The sequence below is a fragment of the Coturnix japonica genome, chromosome 31 (assembly GCF_054131305.1).
Source record: "Coturnix japonica strain WE chromosome 31, WE-NBRP24, whole genome shotgun sequence".
Classification (NCBI taxonomy): domain Eukaryota; kingdom Metazoa; phylum Chordata; class Aves; order Galliformes; family Phasianidae; genus Coturnix; species Coturnix japonica.
Genome location: NC_140693.1, coordinates 3111790 through 3133697, shown reverse-complemented (window position 1 = coordinate 3133697; position 21908 = coordinate 3111790). Strand labels below are relative to the sequence as shown.

General features: G+C 45.3%; 1 long non-coding RNA gene across 2 annotated transcripts in view; it reads right to left on the bottom strand.

Annotated features, from left to right (window-relative positions):
- Positions 1-20245, bottom strand: part of LOC146755625 (uncharacterized) — a 41317-nt gene extending 21072 nt beyond the window's left edge. Inside the window, exon 1 of one of the 2 annotated variants that reach the window (XR_014937955.1) lies at positions 19728-20245. This is a non-coding gene — a long non-coding RNA (uncharacterized LOC146755625). Of the gene's footprint in view, positions 1-5109; positions 5685-19727 lie in introns of those variants that run through there. The other variant, XR_014937956.1, reaches the window with a different exon arrangement.
- Between the last annotated feature and the right edge of the window lie 1663 nt (positions 20246-21908).

The following is a 21908-nucleotide window of genomic DNA, read 5'->3' as shown; positions in this document are numbered from 1 at the left end:
GACAGATGTATCCCTACTGAGAAACCACTGAACACTTCCTGTCCATCCCTTAACTCATGAGTCACATCCTCTGGGGTGTCAGTCAAACACACTGAAATTAAAAGCTTTCACAGCTTGGAGAACACAGTGAAAAGGCAGAAATGTGAAAGAGTGAAGGACTGAAAATAGTTGCTCCTCAATATGATTGATTTTTAAATCCCCCGCTTCACACATATTAAGCAGCAGTCCTGCATATCCAGATGTATGTTTCAGTCAAGATGAATGGGCTCAATAAATCCAGTAAACAGGAAACTGTTGAGGACAGGTGGGCATAATTCTTTTTTCCAGCTCCAGTCTGCTAATTGATAAAGTATACGACTGTTGGCAGTTCATTTTTCTCACCCATTTACAGGAACTACAGCTACATATTCTTATGAAACTCCTCAGCAGCTTTAGACTGCAGAAGCAGGGGATGGGGGAAGCAAAACCTTGCAGTTTGATAAACATACTGGAGCTAAGTGAAGATCTAATCTGGTACTATGATGGCTGACATTTTTGCAGGGTGAGACCTTTAGACAGAATCTACATCCAGATGCTTCTGTTTTCAGAAGTGGCCAAAATACACATCCTTGTGCTTTGCCCTCCCACCCTCAGATCTGGTAGCTCACAGTGCAGGATGTGTTTGAGGACATCTTTGGTGGGATCAAAACCAGACCTCACAATAATCACATTCAAGTTAATTGCTGCTATTGTGCTTGAGCACAACATCAACTGGAAGTGTCCAAATAAGTACTTTCATTTGGTGCTGTGCAAACTTAAAATTCATTGAGAGCGTCTCCTACCAATGACTCATCAGCAGCTATGGCGAAAACAAAAGGTGCCACATGGGTTTCATTGTCACATTTTCTAAAGGGAGAATTGCCCAAGTGCAAAGACGAGACCAGCTTTCAAAAATAGTACAGCAAGATGTATCAGTGAAAAACACTGTCAGCAAAGTATTTGTTTCCCAGAGCAGGCAAGGACTAACACTACAGAAGCCATCTTATAAAGAAGACTATGAAGAATAGCAGACATTCTTCCTGGCAGGATTCAGAAAATGATACGTTACTGCAATGCATGGCACAAACAGAAACGAAGAAGCACAGCCAAGATGAGATTCGGAGTCTATGTTTGCAAGGAGCTTTTACAGAGTAAGGGGACACGCTTGAGATTAACAGAGAAGCTTATTAACAGTAAGCCACCTTTCTATACTTACAGAAGTATCAAATCTAATGAGCAGAGGCAATGCCACAGCAGCAGTCCACAGAAGGACCTCAAGTCCCAGGAAAGAATCCAGACTTCAAGGGGCACATGTTGAGTGTGTTCCAAAACTTAGCACTAACCCTGTCTGCTCATCCAATATTGTTCAGCAGCAGCAGCCATCACAGTAGTCTGTCTACTTGTTAAAGTTCACAGACAGCAACGGGAGAACCAAAATCAGTTTCCAGGAAGATATATTACAAAAAGAAACAAGCCCAGCAGTAAGAAAAAAAAATCCCCATCCACTGGTACTGTTGAGTACCAGTCTCCCTGCATAGATGTTAATGGGCAATAACAAGGAATTTTCATTCCCACAGACTTCATGTGTTTGAACCTCATCAAGTATACTTACAGCAACATAAGTAATGTGAAAGAAAAGGCAAACCCTGCGTTGTGACAGACATCCATGTCACCTTTCTGGTCAGGCTAACAGCTGGGCAACCAGCAAAGAAACCAGCTGGGAGGCAGCCAGGCTTGTTATCCTGCAGTAAAGATGCCATAATTTAGCAGGCACAAAGAGAAATCAGAAAGATTTATTTGAGACACTTGAGAGACCCCAGATAGTTTGTGGTAAAGGAGGAAGAAAAAAATAACTGATTTTTCAGTTCTTAAATGGAAGGGGTAAGATTGGGCCAAACACCTGCAGACATGAGCAGCAGTCACCCCTCTTCAGAGGCACAAATTAATCCACACAGAGCCCACGTGCAGCAGCAGGAGATACAGCCAGAGCTCTCTAGCTCTAGAAGGAAACTGTAGATGACTAACTGAGGGCCAAATAGTATTATCATTATTCACGTTGCCTGGTATATTACGCTGTGAGCGGTCCCTTTGGTTTCAATTAGTTGTTATCCTGATGGGTGCTGACTTAATAGCAGATAAATGCCCTTCCTTGGCAAGTGCTGAAATACCACCTTACGTGTTCCTACTGGATGCCTTATTGCTTTGCAGCTCATCAGTGCACTTGAACTGATCTCAAATAGGTCTCAATGCTATACCTCTTGCTTCAGAAGCCAGCTTTTTCCAGAGATGCATACCTTGACCATCAGCAGGACCCAGAGGAGCAGCTGGCCCAGGAACAACCCCAGCACTGAAGCCATAAAGTTCATGGATTGCTATCCCTCATCTTCTGCGAGGTACATGTTGGTGAAGTGTGGCCAGGAGGAGGAGGCTGGAGAAAACATTTTTGATGTCTCAGTTTTAAGAGAGAGATAGAGAGGTGCTGCAGTGTTAGTTACAGCAGAGCCAGTGAGCTCAGAAGCCACCCCACGTGTTTCAAAATGGAGCTGTTCTGATTTTATATATGCCCTCTGCACAGGGCTGTGTGAGGGTCAAACAATCCTAAGCAAAAATACTGAAGATAAACATAAACCTCCAGGAAGAAACATTTGTAAGAATCAGCTGCTACTTTTTCATTTCATAGCTTTTTAGGAGACTTTTACTGAAGGTTTTTTCATGGCTTCAAAAAAGTATGTTAAACACAGACTGGATGCCTTGTATTTATTATGCAGCCACTCTAGCTTGCATGGGAACAAGACATTGTTTTGCATTACATTTTTCTCCTAACATCTCCATTTGTATACAACACTAATCTTGCTCCGTAGCAGGAACAGACTGACATAATGTCTTCTAAAACTGCATGTTTTTCAATTCCAGAGAGGAAAAAAATAAGAAAAAAGAAAGACCAACTTATTATTTTCTCCTCCTCCACCCCCATCTTCAACAGACAAAGCAGTTTTCCTATGACCCCAAGGAGCACAGGCCAACAGAGAGTCATCAGCAGAGCAAGCCTGGGGGCAGCAACATTATAGAAAAAGTTGAAGCCTTTGATGAGAAGTTCCCTTTTCATCTGTAACTTTAAGCTCTATCAATTGCTCAAACTGCTTTTTTCACCTCTGATGACTTTGCTGAGCAGAATGGACTTTTCAGCACCAGAGTGCCTAGGAAGACCCCAGAGGTAAAGCTCCAGGTAATATCTCCTACACAGGAGAAAGCAAAGCATGCTCCCAGCAACACCCGCAATGGTCAGCAGGGATTGGATGGTCATGCACAGCTTGTTTTCTTCTTTCCAGCTGCTCTGTTGGGCCTACCTGACAGGTGGGTAAGAGGATTTATCTCCCCTGTGGTAAGTAGGAAAGTTACATAGGAGTTCAAATTACAAAAGTTTTGACTGTATCATGTGCCTGTTCCAGCCTAAGTCTTAAGTAGCTGTCTGACAAACAACAGGTGCTTCTGCTAGCAAAACACATGAGGAAAGATGGGAAAAACAGTCCAAGGGAAATAAGAGGGGAAAGGCTTTACATCTTATGTGCCTTCCTCAGGACTTTATTGGTTGCAGGCTCACCATTAGATGCAGACTGGCTAGATACTGGGGAAAGCAGCCTAGCTCACTATGTCCACCTTGGAGCCAGTGACTTGTATTTTTACTCATGTATTTTTTAATGACTGACGCCAAAAAACTGCTGGTGTAGATCTAGGAGATGCCAGTGACACCAGCTGGGGACAGCTAATAGAAATGTGTCTAAGTTCGTCTGCAAGAGACCATCAGAAGCCGAGGGAATGAAGAAGAGGAAAAACACAAGTTATTCACAGCATGAACTAGGCACTTCCTACGCAGTCACTCATGGAAATAAATAGTCCCATTTTGACTCTCAGCCATTTATAATCACAGAAGAATTGAAGCCTTGTTACCTTAGAAGCTTGTAGACATTTAATCACTCTAAACCTCATCATTCTTTGAAAAAGCAGCTGACTGGCTCCTTTCCTCTTAACCAAAATGCTGAACCTTGGTCTATGCATGCATAGCTCAGTTCAGAGCAGGGAGACCCGCACAACCCCAGCAACATCCAAGCATCTTTTCTCACACAGGGCTTTGGATGACCCAGAAAAGCTTGTAAAACAAGCAGAGATTTTCCTAATTAAATGGAGAGCATCAAAAGTAATCTAAGTTCTTAGAGAAATGTTACAGTGTTTATAAAGGGAAGATTATGCTGTTCAAACTGCTCCTGTGAGGACCATAGGAGCAGCAAGTTTCCAGCATCTAGAGTATGTTTGTCTACTAGATACTTAGTAATATATCTATGTACACTTATTAAAAGTGAAAACATATACAAGCCTTGGCAGTCTAGACACCCGCTGTGGATTTAACACATACTGCTTCTATGCCCATTTATTTTCTCACATGCCTAGAGCGCACCCAACAAAGCCCAGAAGGCTTCAAGAAAAACCTTCTAGGGTGCAATACCACTGCCATAGGCAGAGGTAGAAAATAAATGACTTCAGGTGCTTTGGGAACATTAGTGGTGCTGCAGGCAGAGAGGCAGGCAGTGGAAAATAAATACAGCTAAGCAGCGGGAAGTAGATTACTTCTGCTCCTTCAGGTTTCCCACAGGGGAAGGGGATGGGAAATACAAGGCTAGAAAGGACTCCCAGAGTTACCAACACCCCTAGTTTCCAACTGAGGAAGTTATCCTCTTTCCTTTCAAACTCTTCAGCTCACCCTGCTAACATTGGGAAAAGCAAGCAGCGAGCTCTGGTGGAGTCCTGCACACCGGCTACCACCCACACCCCAGCTGGCAGCTCCAGGGCTGAGATATCTTGGCCAGAGAAAGGAAAAGAAAGACTCAGGTGGAGCTCCTCTTGGCTTGTAAAGCTGACACAACAGAGACTTGGCTAGCTTTAGCACATCAAGCAGGCAAGTTCCAGCCATGTGTCCTGCATAGCGCAAGTCTTGCATGGTGGAGCAGGAGAGAGGAGGCACCCAGACATCTTTTGCCAACCAAACTTGTGTTAAACTGAGCTAGGTACCCACCAAAACAGCATACATACACATACCTGCATGATCTGTAGCAGCTATCCTTTGGTGCAGACCTCAGAAGGGCTGAAACAGGGCCTAGGCAGGGGTGGGTAAAGGCCACAGGTGAGGCCTCACACAGCTGTTGGGGCAGAGGGGCCAGCGTGGCACTGGGAGGGGTCTTGCAGCCACCCTCACTCTCTGATGTCCCTCCTTTGCTCACACCAAGGAGTAGTTCACCACTTTTTCAAGTTAGTAGTCAGAAAAAATGCCGCCTCTAAGCATGTCCTTACCAGCTGTAGGCCCGCCCTTGGGGAGGCTGTTGGAGAGCCCGGATTGCCAGCACAGTGAATGTATGGCACCTACGAACTGTTAAATCACTCTTCATCAATGATAATCTCTGCAATTGCCTTAAACAAGAGCAGCTTTTGAACAGTCCTCACAGGATGAAAATGCACGAAGACAAATCTTTGTACACTAACAGCCTTCCTACCCACCTGCCTGCACATTCTGCATTGTGCAGGGCAATGACTGCTCCCGAGGATTCAGACTTCCCTCTCTTACGGCTTTTTAAGCCACATAATCCCACAGGAAATTTAGCTATCTTTTAAAAAGCAAAAGGAGAGAAAAGAACACAAACCTCCAGCCCTCCAGCCCTTAGAAAATAGTCCCACAGACACCTCAAAATTCCAAGATAGGGTGAGGAGAACTAATTTGTTTTTTCTTGTTTAAATCTCACACTATGTCATTTTTTGCAGCTGGCAGTGTGCTCAGCACTCTTCAGCAGAGCAGCCTTTCTGCATGCTGCAGTACTACCTCTGTGTCACAGGCAAGAGAAAGGCAGAAAGAAATGCATAAGCCTCTCCCCAGTTTCCTCCCATTCTCCTAAGACCTGTGGGTGAACCATTGAACCAGTTGTTTGGAAAATTTCTGCTCCAGCAGGCTTATTCAATCATCCCAAAAAGAGACAGAGGCGAATCTTCAGCTCTCTCATTTTGAATTCACTGGGGCATTCCCCTGTGGAATGTCTCAAAGTACCGAGGGACACAGCCTCTATTTTATCATTATAGCCCAACAGTAGTGAGCCCTTCCCCCTTTTCCTATTGGCTGAAGTACTTGGGGTTCACGTTCTTCTCGGTTTGCCTGTCAGCCATCACCCCCAGTAGGTACCCCCCCTTGTTTCCTTTGGTTGTACAGACTTTGCAATCTGGGTTCAGAGTTTGTTGTTTTGCCCAGATTCTTCATTAACATCATATGAAACTAAAAAAGTTTCAACTCACATTTGATTTTTAGCTTTCTTAGTGGAGATATTTTTTGAAATAACACTGTGAAAACATAGGAAATAATTTTTAAAGTAGCACTTGGCTTTTTAACGTGAATAAATTTAAAACTCCAGATTTACTTTTAACTTCTTTGCTTTTTCATTATTAACTTTCCCATATGCTGTACTCATCATAGCCCGATGTAGAAATATGAGGAAGTAATTTAATATGAAGATGGAAAAGGCTTGGATAGATAGAGCAAGTTCAGTCAGTCTGTAGAAAAAATGATCTTGCAATCCTTTTTGACAATGAAGAATGAAAGAACATCCTGGCATTTATTCTTGTCTGGATATCTGGAAGCTACTGAGGGTCTAGCGAGATCGAAGAGAGACTTGTCAGGCACGATGCTCTCAGAAGAGAGTGGAAAGTTGTACAGCCTGCACTCCCAGGAGCAGCGTGACCCATCTTTATGCAGGATAAAGCATATCACTCTGTGCAACAGGAATCTGAACAAAGGGATCTGCAAAGTAAATGTGTAAATGTGTTAGGTACAGCAAGCTCTGTATTTGGGGTTACTGTATTTTCATTGCATTGTGAGCACCCAGAGGTCACCTACACTTGCTCCAAATGAGCCCTGATTCCCACTGCACAGCACTAGCGGGAGGTGAAAAAGCCTCTGTGCAGGTGGAGAAGACCTTCTGTAACTCAGGAAAACAGGGCTTCATTGCACCCTGCTGCTAACACTCAGCAGCAGTGAGGCAGGTACAAGTCATATGTATTTGTAGACCAAAGGCTTTGAATTTTGTTATGAGAAAGGAAGGAAATACTCGATAAAATTCTACTTTTAAGACTACCTCTCATCCCAAAGTGGTTATCTAGCAAGCAAAAAGGTGTCTGTATTGAAATGCCAGAGCAGGCTGAATTCCTCTGCAGCTGTCAGAAAATGTTTGTTTTCTGCATAAGAAAAAGCTTAAAAGCCTCCATATGGAAGCAGGAAGACTTTTTGGCATTTAAAGAATTAGCACAGAGAAGAAATCTATGCTTCAAGATATTTCTAGGGCTGACTGCAGCAGAACTGCAGGAGGGAAAAAAAAGAAGGGAAAGCAAAGAAGAAAACAAAAGCATTAACAATATGCACATTGACAAGCTACCTGGACAGTGGAACAAAAGTATATTTGGGAGTGCCACTGCTGTGGCTAAAATAATTAAATGAATAAACTGATGTCTTAAACAGTGCTACACTAAAATGGAGCAAACACAAATTAGTGGCCGTTCAAGAATTGTACACAGAAGATGTTAATTGGAAAGGGTATTCAAGTAACGTAGCACAGCTTGTACTAAGTTGTTTAGGAAAGATATTAGTTCTTTCCTTTAGGTTTATAAAAACATACACAAGGTCTGCAGCCTAGAAGCCATAGCCCACCTATGGCTCAGTCCTTGGGGAAAAAAAAATGTGATACAAGCCTTCCAAAACTGGAGGGATTCTGAAGACCACTGTTACCAAGAATAAGATGTTACTGAGCTAGATTTGCAGCCTCAAGTGAGTCACAGAAGAGAAGCATCAGTATGCTCCAGTTGGAGCAAAAGTGTTGGCTGCTTTCACAAGAGGCTGACTCCAATCTGAAATACAACACTGCCATTCTGCAAAACGTGTTTCTCCCTTCAGTCTTGATGTGATTGCAGCGTGGTGATATTCAGATACTATGAAGCTTAAATTAAGAGTCCATTTGCAGATGGGATGTTATTTGATAATCTGCATCTGTAAGCAAGAAGTTAGAGAAAATACAATGCAGAGCCAAGTTCAGGCACTGCAAACATGCTGTAGCAGTAATATAAAGGAAAACGGGGCAGAGGAAGAGAATATCTCCCCTCAGGGGAAAAGCAGTCTTACTGATGAACGAGATAAGACGATTAATAGCTAGAAGAGAGCAGATCAAAGGCTGGAAACTAAAATCAGTGTTAATATAAGCTGTCCACGCAGGTGACAAAAGCTCAGATCATGGTACAAAGACCAGATCAGATAAGAAAGAAGGCAGAAAGCTAACTTGCTTTTGACCCCTCTTTAAGATGGAAGAAGAAAGAAGCCTAAATGTCAGGCTGCCACACAGAGGGCTGCAGGAAGGCTCACAAGCCATAAAATCCAATCTAAGCATGCATGCAGGTAGCATTAAGGATCTTGTCTCTGCCAGCTCATAGCCAACCCAAACAAGGGCCAGAGCTTCACTTAGGAAAAGGCTTTTCAGGATCTTTCCTGAGGACAGAAAGCATTTGAGCCTCAGGACACTGGTACGTGTGTGCTTCATCTTGTGCCCACGGGCACGCTTTAGGAAGCATGAAGACCTGCAGGGGAGGAGCAGAAAGTCTGACTCCAAAGCTGGAAAGAGATGCTACACAAAAGGTCTTGAAGCACAAATATCCTTTAAACAACAATGGTAACATGCACTGGTCTGCTCATAGCAAATATAAACCAGAGACAGGAATTTCTTCAAGGCTACTAAGGCAGAAAGCTCTGTAAATATTATCAGATGCAACAATGCGGGTTACAGTGAAATTTTCACCTCACCGAAGACAAAATACAGAGGTATCTTCAAGGGAGAAAAAAATCAACTGTAAGACATGGAGCCCTCATACCCTTCACTAAATACCCCATTGGTATTGAAGTTTAATAGTGCTGCTGGAGCCAGATGCAGCTGCTCATTGCTCTTGAGTTTTTTACTCAAGGGGTACAAAAGCTAAGGAATTGCCTTGCCAGGTAAGCATCCCTGCTAAGTAACCCTGATTAATCTATCAAATGATGACAGTGCTCTGAAAGGATGAGCAGCGCTGCGATCTTCATGGTTCAAGGCTTCACAGTTGAATGAAATCATCTCTTGTCAGCTTTCCGCAGGCTCTGTCAACTCCACAGATACTGCATCACACAGGTTGAAATCCTGTCTCAGTTAACAAATGCCCTTGCTATCTGGGTCTAGAAGCGTGCCTGGGAAATTTTATGAATGAGGTATTACGTGCTACTACATGAGGTACTACATGCATGGGGGTACACAGAGAATGCAAGAGAAGGGCACCAGTATCTGGAGAAACAGAATATTGAAAGCAGCCTGCAAAAAAGAGAAATCAAAGGTCTACTCAAGGGGAAAACAGGACGACATGGCACATGGGGTGGGCTTGCAAAGAAACCACTAACTCCCATCACTGCTGGATTTCCTCTCCACAGGTGGCACAGCCCTAAGCAGAACAGCTACCTGAGCAGATGTAGGAAAAGAAGAAAGCCAACGGGGAAAGATATGAACAGAGACTATCTGGCTGGACTGCATCAGATACAGAGCTCTAAATCTGCTGACAGCCAGAAAGTCTGTTCTCCCTTTTAGCCTACACAGATGTTTTCGTTAAGGTATTAGGTACAGCTCATTATAACAGCATCAAGATGTTTGATCGAGCATTACTGTTTATGGCAGAGAAAGAGCACTAGCTAACAGGGAAATTGGAGGCTCTTTTTCAAATATGCTGTGACTAGCAAATTTTAGCAACCTATGCTGCGAAAACCCTATTTTTTATTGAGGGAACAACATGACCCCATTGTGACAGTATAGGTGTTTACCCATTTTTCCTGGACTGCAGACACAAAAACAGCTTTCTGTACAACAGCACTTATTGTATTTCAGATTGTTCCAAGTCGCCTTTTAGCAGACATACTGCTAATGCTGGAGATGCTAGATACACTGAGGTACAGCAAGGAATCAGTTAGCTGTAGCTCTTAGATATCCCATAGCCAATAGAGAAACACTGCCAACAGGACCCTGCTCTAGGCTCTCTGATGCACTGATGGTAACGGCAGTTTATCGAGATGATATGCCGAGTCTCCAGAGCAGTTCCCAGGTCCCCAGTTTTCCTCCTGTCTTGTGAGTCAGTTTACAAAAGCTGATTGCATTTACAGTTTTGATGAGCTCTGTGCATTCGTGAGAGCACAAATTAAATATTGCTTCAGCATATATGGGGATGTACAAAAGCCCTTTGGTACACTGATGTTTTACCTCCACTCTTGCTGGAGGATTACATTTCCACCTCTCAGATACCTTCCTTCCCAGACCATACACATTGCACTAGGAACTCATTCCTGGATCTACAGCAACTTGTAATGTGTATGTAAGGAGAGACATCTGCTGTGGGGGCTCTCAGCCTAGCCCCTTCATGTGGTGAAGTGGTATCAGCCCTATACCAGCCCACACAGGAGCCCCCAGGTGCAGCCAAAATGATGCTCCCTGACGTCCCTTCCTATTCTGGTACTGAACCACCTTACAGCCTCTCTCCCCTGGGCCCCTTTCCTCAGCCCACACAGACACTGGCCAGCACAGAGAGCTCATGGACCTGTGGAAGCAATGTTTCTGCACCAGCTGATCCATGGGCAGCACTTGCTCATATGAAGAGCCTCCTCCTGCAGCCCTGTGCAGACAGCTGGGAGCTGTCACCCTTTGCCTTGCGAAGGCCTAAAACAGACGAAGTCTATTTGCTGCTGTAGCATCACTGAAGTAGCAGAATCCTCAGCAGGGTGATGGGAAAGCAAACAGTGAACTGATGGGCAGGACATCCACAGCCTCTCAGGGCTCTGTGTGAGATGCCTACTTTGTTGTCTCGAGGGAGGCGTGCTGCCTGAGGAGCCCATCTTATAAGAAAGCTGTATTTTTAAAAGCTATTTAAAAAAAAAAAAAAGTCTTTCTAAAAAGGATGAGGGATCAGTGAAGTACAAAAAAAGGAGCTGTAATGAAAAGTGCATGAAAAAAACGGGATAGTAAGGAACAGAGAAACTATGCAAGCTCATTGGAGGTTGCTTTTCTTACCACATGTGAGTCTCCCATGGTTTGTTAGTAGAACCTATACCTGCAAGCAGGCACGGAGAAAGCCCACTGTTGTTAACACTGGGTAACCTCTTCACCTGTACTTGAGTTAGATGAGACTTCACACCAAGAACAAAAGAGAAATACCTTTCTGGCACAGCACAGCCGTGCACTTGCATGTCTTGCCTGCAGCCAAAATGTCAAGCACGGCTGCAATAGGCAACCTCTAAGATCACCTTACCTTGAAATCTGGTTTCCTGAAAAACAGGGGGGCAAAATTTACCAGATGCTTTGTCAGATACTCGCTAAAATAACATCATCTCACAATTGTCAAATGCCCACGGATTGAAAGGGTGAGCAGCAAACTCAGCTGGCTCTATTAAGAACCTTATGGAATTTTTGCATGAGTTTGTCCTACTGAAAATAGGGCTTTAGTTATGCTTGGAAGGAGGTGAAGAGATTGTTGTTTCTGCGTTTCATGCGGAAGAGCCTGAAGCACACCCAGTGACACTGCATTTCACTTACCTTTAAGCTCTGAATCTACCTCTGGGGACCATAAAGTTCACGCTGAGAAACAAAAACAGCAGAAGAAAGGCACTTCTGAGACAACATCAGAATATTTGAGAAACTCGATGGGGAGGCAGAGAGCACAGGAGTTTGCCATGCAGTCCTCTTGTCAGGAGTCTTTCAGAGAGGGGTGGATCTAGCAAATTAATGTTACTGGGATGATAAAGTTTCTATCACACTGGGAATGAAAAGGAAATCGCCCAGTAACAAAAACAGAGATGGAAAAAGATGCTAAGAGAACTTCACTGCAGCACTTTGCTTTCCTGTAATGCTTTCCCCTTGTCTCTGTGCTGGTTTCTTTTGATCTGTGGGTCTTCCTTTGTGTCAGCTCACAGTGGGCTGCCAGGAGGCTCAGAGAGTGGAGCAAATCAATTGGTTTGTGTGCAGGCTGGGAGGAGGTGGCAAGGTGGTTTCCAGGGACTGGCACAGCGAGAGAAAGAGTTGCCTTGGCCTTTCTCCACTGGCATCCCAGTGCTGCCATAGCAGAAAAACTTTGAACCAGAAGGTGTGCCAGCAATGCCCATGCTGTAGATCTGGCCAGCTTGGAAAGCACCAAGTAGGCTGGCAAAGTGTTTGTGCCATCTCCTTGGCATCATTGCCAAAACAGTAACGCAGAACCTAAAACTGGTGATGCTTCAGAAAAGAGAGAACAGCAACAGCCCACCAAATCTGTCTTCAGAGCACGGGAAGCCATACCCAAAATTCTGCTCCAGCTGACATCGCAAAGGGAAGCTTCATGTCTCTCTTCAACTCCTAACGCCCCACACAGGGAGAAGGAAGGGAGGCTGCTGCCCATCCCTATGAGCCTTGGCCTTTTGCCTAGGTGTCACAGTGCTGCAGAGGGAAGAAGGACCTTTCCCAAAATGAACTTTCTTATTATCACTATGACTTTTTAGAAATAAGCCAGTGGTTTCTGCTGAGAAATATTGCACTTTTTGTTAGTCAATAAGAAAGGCAATTGAAATCCCATTGCAGCCTCCAGCATGTAACACTCTGAAGGTTAGCTTCAAATGTTTCCCAGTGCAGAATTAACCAGAACATACATCATCGCTTTTACAGGCAGCATAATTTCTGATATCTCCAAAGATAACAGTATGGATCAGGGGGATTATCGTGGCATTAGCTGCTCTGATTACCTTCCCTACAGTTTAATAACAAGAGCACTTAGACTGTAGGTGTATCAACAGAGTTTTAGATTTGCGAGCAAGGAAAGTTGGGGGTTATTAGCAGAACAAGAGGAAAGAAAAGGTCACGCACTGCAATGTGCCTCTCAGGATGCAGCTGACATATTCAGTGGGGCAGGGAAGTGATTTTTCACTACAGCGTCATGAGTATTTTGACGAGAAGCAGTAAGGACTTTGAAGATCCATCTTGTCACATCCGGGCTGCTTTGGCTGCAAACTTAACCCATTAGAAAATAAGGCAACCACATTTGGCAACATCACCGCCTTTTAAAAACCTTACCTACGCTCTGCACACAGTTCACTTTGCTCCTGTTTATCTGCCTCTGTCTACAGTGACAATCCTGGATTGCACTGGTTTTATTTTAATCAGGAAGCAGACATTACTTCCCTGGGAATAAAAAGCCAGAAGATGGGGTCTCTGAAAAATGGTGTCTACTAGCTCCACTATCACTCCTCCTGCCCGACACCTTCCCCACGGAGCTTCACTGCTCTCCCCAGAGGAACCACAGAATCACAGAATGACCCGGGTTGGAAGGGACCTCGAGGATCATGTAGTTCCAACCCCCCTGCCTAACAGGGCCACCAAACATACACATTTACTAGATCAGGTTGCCCAGGGCCCCGTCCAACCTGGTCTTGAACACCTCCAAGGATGGGGCAAGGAACCAACTGGTTGGTATTTTACTGTGGAAAACAGAGGGGTTGCTGAAGAACCTTACAGCTAAAATTACAAGCTACCAATGAGATTAAACATTTTTCCCAGGCGCACTTACCAGAGATAATATAGAATAAGTTTACATTTCTATTGTTCCTGCTCTCTCTGCTTGTTAAAGTGCAGAAGACAATCCGTGGTCGCTTATTTTGTATCTAAGCAACTGTCAGACTCTATATCTACTAATAAGAAAGGGTATAATTATATGCTGCTACTTTAATTAGCAGCAGATGCCTATGTTTATGAAGTAAAATGTAAGATTTTCTGAAGTGCAGTCTTGCTTATATGCAAATTGCAAGAGCACTTCCATGGGTTTTTAAAGCTTTTAGTGGGCCCGGGCAGCTCAAGTGGGGAAGGGCACGGGGTTCACACAACACACTGTTGGTGCTTCAGTGCTTTGCTGCCCCAAAGGCCTGTTTGGGAAAGCTGTGAGGTGAGGGCAGATCAGTGCCTGCAGTGCCCTTCCGACACCACCAGCACTGGAGCAAAGCAGGTGGCTGCCCTGAGCCAAAGGGCAAAAGCTGCCTGCTTTGGGCACCTGCTATAGTGCCCTGGAGACGCAGCTGCAAAGCAGCTGAGATGGGGAAGAATCCTTAACGTCAATTCTTGATCTCATTGAGGTGCTTCAGCAGCACATATTGATGCAATGCAGCATTTCTTTTCAGAAGAAATAACAGCAGGACTATTGCTGAGGGGCTCTGCATGTAAGAGCAGACGAGAGCACCAACAAAACAAAATGAAACCCCGTCTCCATGCAAACATGTGCAGGCACAGTATATAAATGAGAATAACCTTGTCCAGGATAGAAAATACTTGTTAGATGAGACTCTAATTTCTGTTATTCTGTATTTTTAGTCTTGTTTCCATAGAAACAGCACTTGTGATGATACTGTCCTGCAAGGTAGCAAATGGATATACATAAGTGTATGTTCGTATATGCATTCCCTCCTACCTCCTGAAGCTTTGAATGTATTTGCCAGCAAAGTTGGAAGTTCCACGGATAGCCAGATGCAACCAGTTCTGGGAGAGCATCTGGGTAAGGAAGAAGTGATTGTGCAGTTCCCCAGCCAAAGAAATCTCATCAGAGGGCAGAGAGCCTGCCAAGAGGGGAACAAGAGGTGGGCCATGCCATTACTGCCGCATCTCCTTGAGCCTCTGTAGCAAAGCTCATCCTCGCATGGACACCAGCCTTACTGTCAGCCGTGAGCCACATGTCCATGGGAAATCTGCTCCCATGTCTGGAAATCAAGACTCCCGTTCAGACGCTGGGAAAGTGCAAGAATCCCATGTGAAGGCTCAGCGCACCAACATAAAAACTGATGTCCGTCTTCCTTCTTTGCCCATCTTTTGGGGTCTCTTGCCTTGCTATGCGTGCAATTCACAGATAAAAGGTGGAGCAGCCAACCAAATTTGGCCCATTTCTTCAGCAAAATCCACTGTGCTACCTCTCATGGCCTTACATGCTAGATAAAGGACAGGTCAGGGTCAGATCACCTATCTAAATTAGAGAGAAATGCTGATTGTCTGCACTCATATTTCTCATTCTAGAAAGTTACTGAATCCTTTAGCATACCTTTATATTCCTAGATCTTACACCCCTCTGTAGTGGGTGTTATTCCAATCACAAGACTTAAGTTACACAAGACTGCACCCTAGCAGGCAGCAAGGGCTTGCAAGCACACAGCCCTTGCCTTTGTCTTCTCTTCCTGCACTTTCTAATCCCTAATCCACCCTCTGTGAGAGTTGGCAGCCACGGCTGTGCTTGCTGCAGTGCAGGCTGGCAGCAGAGACTCACGCCAGATGCTTTCCCACAGAGCCTGGGTTTGCTCTCGCTCTCACTCCTCAGTTGTCAGTTCTCACTGAAGGTCACCCCAACAGAAAATGTCTGTTTGTGCTTGGCCTTCACGCACGTGGTGTTGAGGCAGCGCTCCTTTAGCAGGTACTGCTACGCGGTGGAGAAAAGCAGCAGTGAAAGCGAAAAGAAAGATTAAAGAGAAAAGCAGCAGTGAATAGGAAAAGCAAGACTAAAAGGGAAAAGCAAGACTAAAAGGGAAAAGCAGAAGGGAAAGTGAAAAGCAAGACTAAAAGGGAAAAGCAAGACTAAAAGGGAAAAGCAAGACTAAAAGGGAAAAGAGAGACTAAAAGGGAAAAGCAGCAGAGAAAGGGAAAAGCAGCAGTGAAAGGGAAAAGCAGCAGTGAAAGGGAAAAGCAAGACGAAAGGGGAAAAGCAAGAATAAAAGGGAAAAGCAAAATCAAAAGAGAAAAGCGGCAGTGAAAGGGAAAAGCAGCAGTGAAAGGGAAAAGCATCAGTCAAAGAGAAAAGCAATACTAAAAGGGAAAAGTGGCAGTGAAAGGGAAAAGCAAGACTAAAAGGGAAAAGCGGCAGTGAAAGGGAAAACACCAGGGAAAGGGAAAAGCAGCAGAGAAAGGGAAAAGCAGCAGTGAAAGGGAAAAGTAGCAGTGAAAGGGAAAAGCAAGACTGAAAGGGAAAAGCAGCAGTGAAAAGGAGAAGCAGCAGTGAAAGGGAAAAGAAGCAGTGAAAGGGAAAAGCAGCAGTGAAAGGGGAAAGCAGCAGTGAAAGGGAAAAGCAAGACAAAAAGGGAAAAGCGGCAGTGAAAGGGAAAACACCAGGGAAAGGGAAAAGCAGCAGAGAAAGGGAAAAGCAGCAGTGAAAGGGAAAAGTAGCAGTGAAAGGGAAAAGCAAGACTGAAAGGGAAAAGCAGCAGTGAAAGGGAGAAGCAGCAGTGAAAGGGAGAAGCAGCAGTGAAAGGGAAAAGAAGCAGTGAAAGGGAAAAGAAGCAGTGAAAGGGAAAAGCAGCAGTGAAAGGGGAAAGCAGCAGTGAAAGGGAAAAGCAAGACAAAAAGGGAAAAGCAAGACTAAAAGAGAAAAGCAAGACTGAAAGGGAAAAGCAAGACTAAAAGGGAAAAGCAGCAGTGAAAGGGAAAAGCAAAACTAAAAGGGAAAAAGAGCAGTGAAAGGGAAAAGCAAGACTTAAAGGGAAAAGTGGCAGTGAAAGGGAAAAGCAAGACTAAAAGGGAAATCCAGCAGTTAAATTGAAAAGCAGCAGTGAAACTGAAAAGCAGCAGTGAAAGGGAAAAGCAAGACTAAAAGGGAAAAGCAAGACTAAAAGGGAAAAGCAAAACTAAAAGTGAAAAGCAAGACTAAAAGGGAAAAGCAAGACTAAAAGGGAAAAGCAAGACTAAAAGGGAAAAGTAGCAGTGAATGGGAAAAGCAAAACTAAAAGGGAACAGCAGCAGTGAAAGGGAAAAGCAGCAGTGAAAGGGAAAAGCAAGACTGAAAGGGAAAAACAGTAGTGAAAGGGAAAAGCAGCAGTGAAAGGGAAAAGCAGCAGTTAAAGGGAAAAGCAGCAGTGAAAGGGAAAAGCAGCAGTGAAAGGGAAAAGCAGCAATGAAAGGGAAAAGCAGCAGTGAAAGGGAAAAGCAGCAGTGAAAGGGAACAGCAGCAGTGAAAGGGAAAAGCAAGATTAAAATGGAAAAGCAAGACTGAAATGGAAAAGCAAGATTAAAATGGAAATGCAAGACTGAAAGGGAAAAGCAAGACTAAAAAGGAAAAGTAAGACTGAAAATGAAAAGGAGCAGTGAAAGGGAAAAGCAGCAGTGAAAGGGAGAAGCAGCAGTGAAAGGGAAAAGCAGCAGTGAAAGGGAAAAGCAGCAGTGAAAGGGAAAAGCAGATGTGAAAAAGAAAAGCAAAACTGAAACGGAAAAGAAAGACTGAAAGGCAAAAGCAAGACTAAAAGGGAAAAGCAAGACTAAAAGGGAATAGCAAGACTAAAAGGGAAAAGCAAGACTAAAAGGGAACAGCAGCAGTGAAAGGGAAAAGCAGCAGTGAAAGGGAAAAGCAAGACTAAAAGGGAAAAGCAAGACTTAAAGGGAAAAGCAAGACTAAAAGGGAAAAGTAGCAGTGAATAGGAAAAGCAAGACTAAAAGGGAACAGCAGAATTGAAAGGGAAAAGCAGCAGTGAAAGGGAAAAGTGGCAGTGAAAGGGAAAAGCAGAAATGAAAGGGATAAGCAAGACAAAAAAGAAAAGCAGCCGTGAAAGGGAAAAGCAGCAGTGAAAGGGAAATACAAGACTAAAAGGGAAAAGCAGCAGTGAAAGGGAAAAGCAGCAGTGAAAGGGAAAAGCAGCAGTGAAAGGGAAATGCAAGACTGAAAGGGAAAAGCAAGACTAAAAGGGAAAGTCAAGACTAAAAGGGAAAAGCAAGACTAAAAGGGAAAAGCGGCTGTGAAAGTGAAAAGCGGCAGTGAAAGGGAAATCAAGACTAAAAGACAACAGGGAATTGGCTCTTGTGCAGATGTCATGGTTTTGTAATTTTCATTAAAAACCAGTCAAGACTAATGTGGCCTCATAGCGCTCAATGGAGTCCCAAGGGAGATAGTGGGAATGAATAGGGGTTCACATCTGTATGCCCCGAGGCTGTTGCTCGCCTCTCTTACTGTGGCTTTAGGCTCCAGAGCTGATGTTGGCTTCCCTTACTGTGGCTTTATGGGCAGGGCCAGTGCCGGCCTCATGGGCTGGGGCTTCTACCAGCTGGATACAGCTGCTGGCTGAACTGGCCAGGATGGAGCCTTCCCTGCGCAGCCTCCCATGTGCATATCCACCCCAAGAATGGAAGTCCTCCTTCTATGCGTACCCCATTACACCACAATGAGGAAACCAAACCATTTAGGCACCTTAAATGCTTCTGCTCCTGCAGTCTGGCAGAAAGCAATGCCTTCTGTCTCATGCCATCTCTGCACAAACTGGAAGGGAATGGGGATACATATGTCAGATCCAATGGGACAGGACTTCACTGGCTGCAGTTTAAAAGCAAATCACCCCAGCTCTTGTTGCCCTCTATTGCTGGGTACCCCTTACCCCTGGCCACTGGATTTCCACGCATGCATCCTTCCTTGGAGCTAAGTGTGCCTTTCCCAGCAGCAAGCAGCAAGCTGGAGTCAGCACAAAACCCAAAACCTTATTGTGCCTTTCCCAGTCCTTCTTTCACACATCGTCTTTTAGTTTCAGAAAATAGGGCCAGACCCCAACGAAACAAGAGCTCTAAGACAAAGCAGCTGCTTTATTTTCCTCCTCCCCTTTCCTCATCTACACCCCACAGAAAGACCATTTGCCAAGTAAGGGATGCAGTGATCAGGTGTATGAGGGGCAAAGTGAATCAAGCTTAATTTCAAAGGCTTGTCTCTTCCACGTGACTTCCCTGAGGTCTGATACGTGACTTCCCTGAGGTCTGATACAATCGTACAGCCATAGACTCATAGAATAGCCTGGGTTGAAAAGGACCACAGTGTGCAGGGTCTCCAACCAGCAGACCAGGCTGCCCAGAGCCACATCCAGCCTGGCCTGGAATGCCTTCAGGGATGGAGCATCCACAACCTCCCTGGGCAACCTGTTCCAGTGCGTTACCACCCTCTGTGTGAAAAACATCAACCTAATATCCAACCTAAACGTCCCCGTATCACTTTAAAAACATTCCCCCTTGTCCTATCACTATCCACCCTCGTAAACAGCCATTCCCCTGCCTGTTTATATGCTCCTTTCAAATACTAGAAGGCCACAGTGAGGTTTCCCTGGAGCCTTCTCTTTTCCAAGCACAACAAGCCCAGTTCCCTCAACCTGTTCTCATAGGAAAGGTGCTCCAGCCCTCTGATCATCTTAGTGGCCCCCCTTAGCATTATCTGCATTTCTCTTTTGCCTTCCTAAAAAGCACACCTGCTTCAGGGCACATTTCATCCCACTGTTAGGCCTTGTAAGAAGCACTATGGCAAGTCCATATGCAGAAAACACTGGCATTCCATTCACTAACAGAGAAACTATTCTGCCCTTGCTCCTGACTCTTGTCCCTGCCTCCTCCTGCACTGGGCAGTGTTTGTGGGCAATGAAAGAAATACCCACATTCTGGAAAATACAGACAAAAAAGAAACAGGCAGAAAAGTGGCACTAATACTTTGTCACTGGTGGGAATCTCCACAGAAAGTGCTGTGCTAAAGGTGTGAGGTTAAGGGATCATCACTATCAAGATAAAAGTCACAGCATGGAAGATTTAGCGATGGCGTGCTGACTAGAAGGAAAAAACAACACTTACCTTGGAGCTTGTTCATTTTCTCTCCTATCATCGGATATCTTCTCATCATCTACGTAGCTCTGAGGTTGGCCAAAGCCTGTTGCCATGAGCTTTGCTAAACGCAACAGTGCTGTGGCTCAGAGGTATTACACCGGCACATAGCATAGGAGATCTCCATAACCCAAGTGTCGAGGGAAGAAGGAAGGGGAACTGTTACAATTAATTACGTTCACTAAATTGATAATTGTAGGCTTCTTGTCACACACTACTGCCTACAGCAAAACAGCACAGATGTTGACAACTGTGATTTCTGCATACAAGCAACCACTCAAGGCTGAGCACTCTCTCCTGTCCCTTTGCCATGTCTAGAAAGACCCAGAAGAGCTCAGTGTTCTCTTGCTGTTAGTTTACATCCTCCAAGCACTTCCAAAGGCACGCTGCTCTGTAGAAAAAGCTGAGCTGCCCAGAACGTTTGTGCAGGAAGAAGGCAGCAGTGTCAGTGCACGTCATCCTGGGGGATCTGAAAGCATTTGTGAAGAGAACAGGGAAAGAAGAGGGAAGAGAGCAAAACCAACAGGCACTAGCACTGCTGCCCACAGGGGGCGGGGCTTGAGGCAGGGCCTGTGCCAGAGGGGGGCCTGGCACAGTTAGGGCCAGCTCAGGGCCCAGAGCAGAGGGGGAGCAGGCAGAGGCAGGGCCTTGGGGCCCAGGATGGAGGAGGACCAGGCACAGCTGGGGCCAGCTCAGGGCCCAGAGCAGAGGGGGACCAGGCACAGCTGAGGCCACTGCAGGGCCCAGGTGAGAGGGGAACCCAGCACAGTCGGGGCTGCTTTGGGGCCTGGGCCGGAAGGGGGCCCGGCACAGCCAGAGCCTATCCCCCTTTTTTGCACATATGAAATGCTCCCAGCTGTGCTGCACAGCAGAACATCTTTCAATGGAGATGAAAGCCTGTGAAATGAAAGAATCCTTTCTTATTTCTTTCACATTTGTGTTTGTTGACTGCAGTTCCAACCAGGTGGACTCGCAGTGTCTTGCAAGTGACACTTGGAAGCAGGTACAGACTGGAGACACAGCACCCTCAATGTCCAGGTGAGTAACAGCAGCCAAGGAGGCCTCTGGGCTCTGCAGGGTCCAAGTGTGGAGCTTTACACACAAGAACAGCTGAGTATAAAGACAGTGGCAGAGCTGCAGAGCTTGCCATAGTAGGGAGGCACAGTGGCTCAGCTCATTTCCCACAGTAACACAGGAAATAAGAGCCATGAGGGAAATGCAGATGCCTTCTGCCCCCATCAGAGGGGAGGAATGAGCTGCACTTCCACAGAGACATTCCTCTCACAGCCACTCACACCTCAGGTGTGGAGGGACGAGCTGGGGCTGCTGGTGGCAGCTGTGGAACACTGCCATCTGTGGTGCTCCATCCTGCCCTGGAGGTGGGCATGTAGAGCTGAGGACCTTTGTCACTGCACAAATGACTGCAAGCAGAGATGTAGCAGAGGGAACATAAAGCATTTAATAACTTATACAAAGCAATGAGTAATAGAAATGACAATATTTCCAACCAAATATCCCCCATCCTAACAGTCATATCTGATCTCTACAATCCCACCCAAACAATTTCCCAGCCCCCTCCAATTCCTCCTCACTATCCCACCCCTGAATTTTCCTCCCCCAGTTCATACACAGTAATTGCCCACACTAATTACCAGCATGCAGGGCATAGAGAACACCTGTTCCTTGTGTGCAGACACCTGGAAAAAAAAGAAGTGGCAGGGAACTGGAGGTCTGTAGCACGTTCTGGAGGCTCTGCATAGAACGTAACCCCAGACCACAACCCCATCAGCTGCTGGAGCAGCATCATCCCTGTCATTGGGGGATGTTGCCAGTGGTGGACAGGGACACAGGGAGAAGCCACACCTTGGTGTAGCTCTGATCTGCTCGTGTCCAGTCCAATCCTCTATAGCACTTTCCATCTTCTGTCCTTTGTTCTTAACCGTATCCTTCCTTCTCTTCTGCTCTTTTCCTTTCTTTTAGGTGTCTTAGCTGTATCTGCTTTTCCCCTCTTCTGTTCTTTTACTGCTCTGGTCAGCATCCAGTGTCTGCACCGCAACTCTAGGTTTTGGGATGGAGAAAGGTACACAGGGCATAGATTTGTACAAGAAAAGCTCTCTTGCTGTGCCCAACAGATGACAAAAAGGGGCCCTC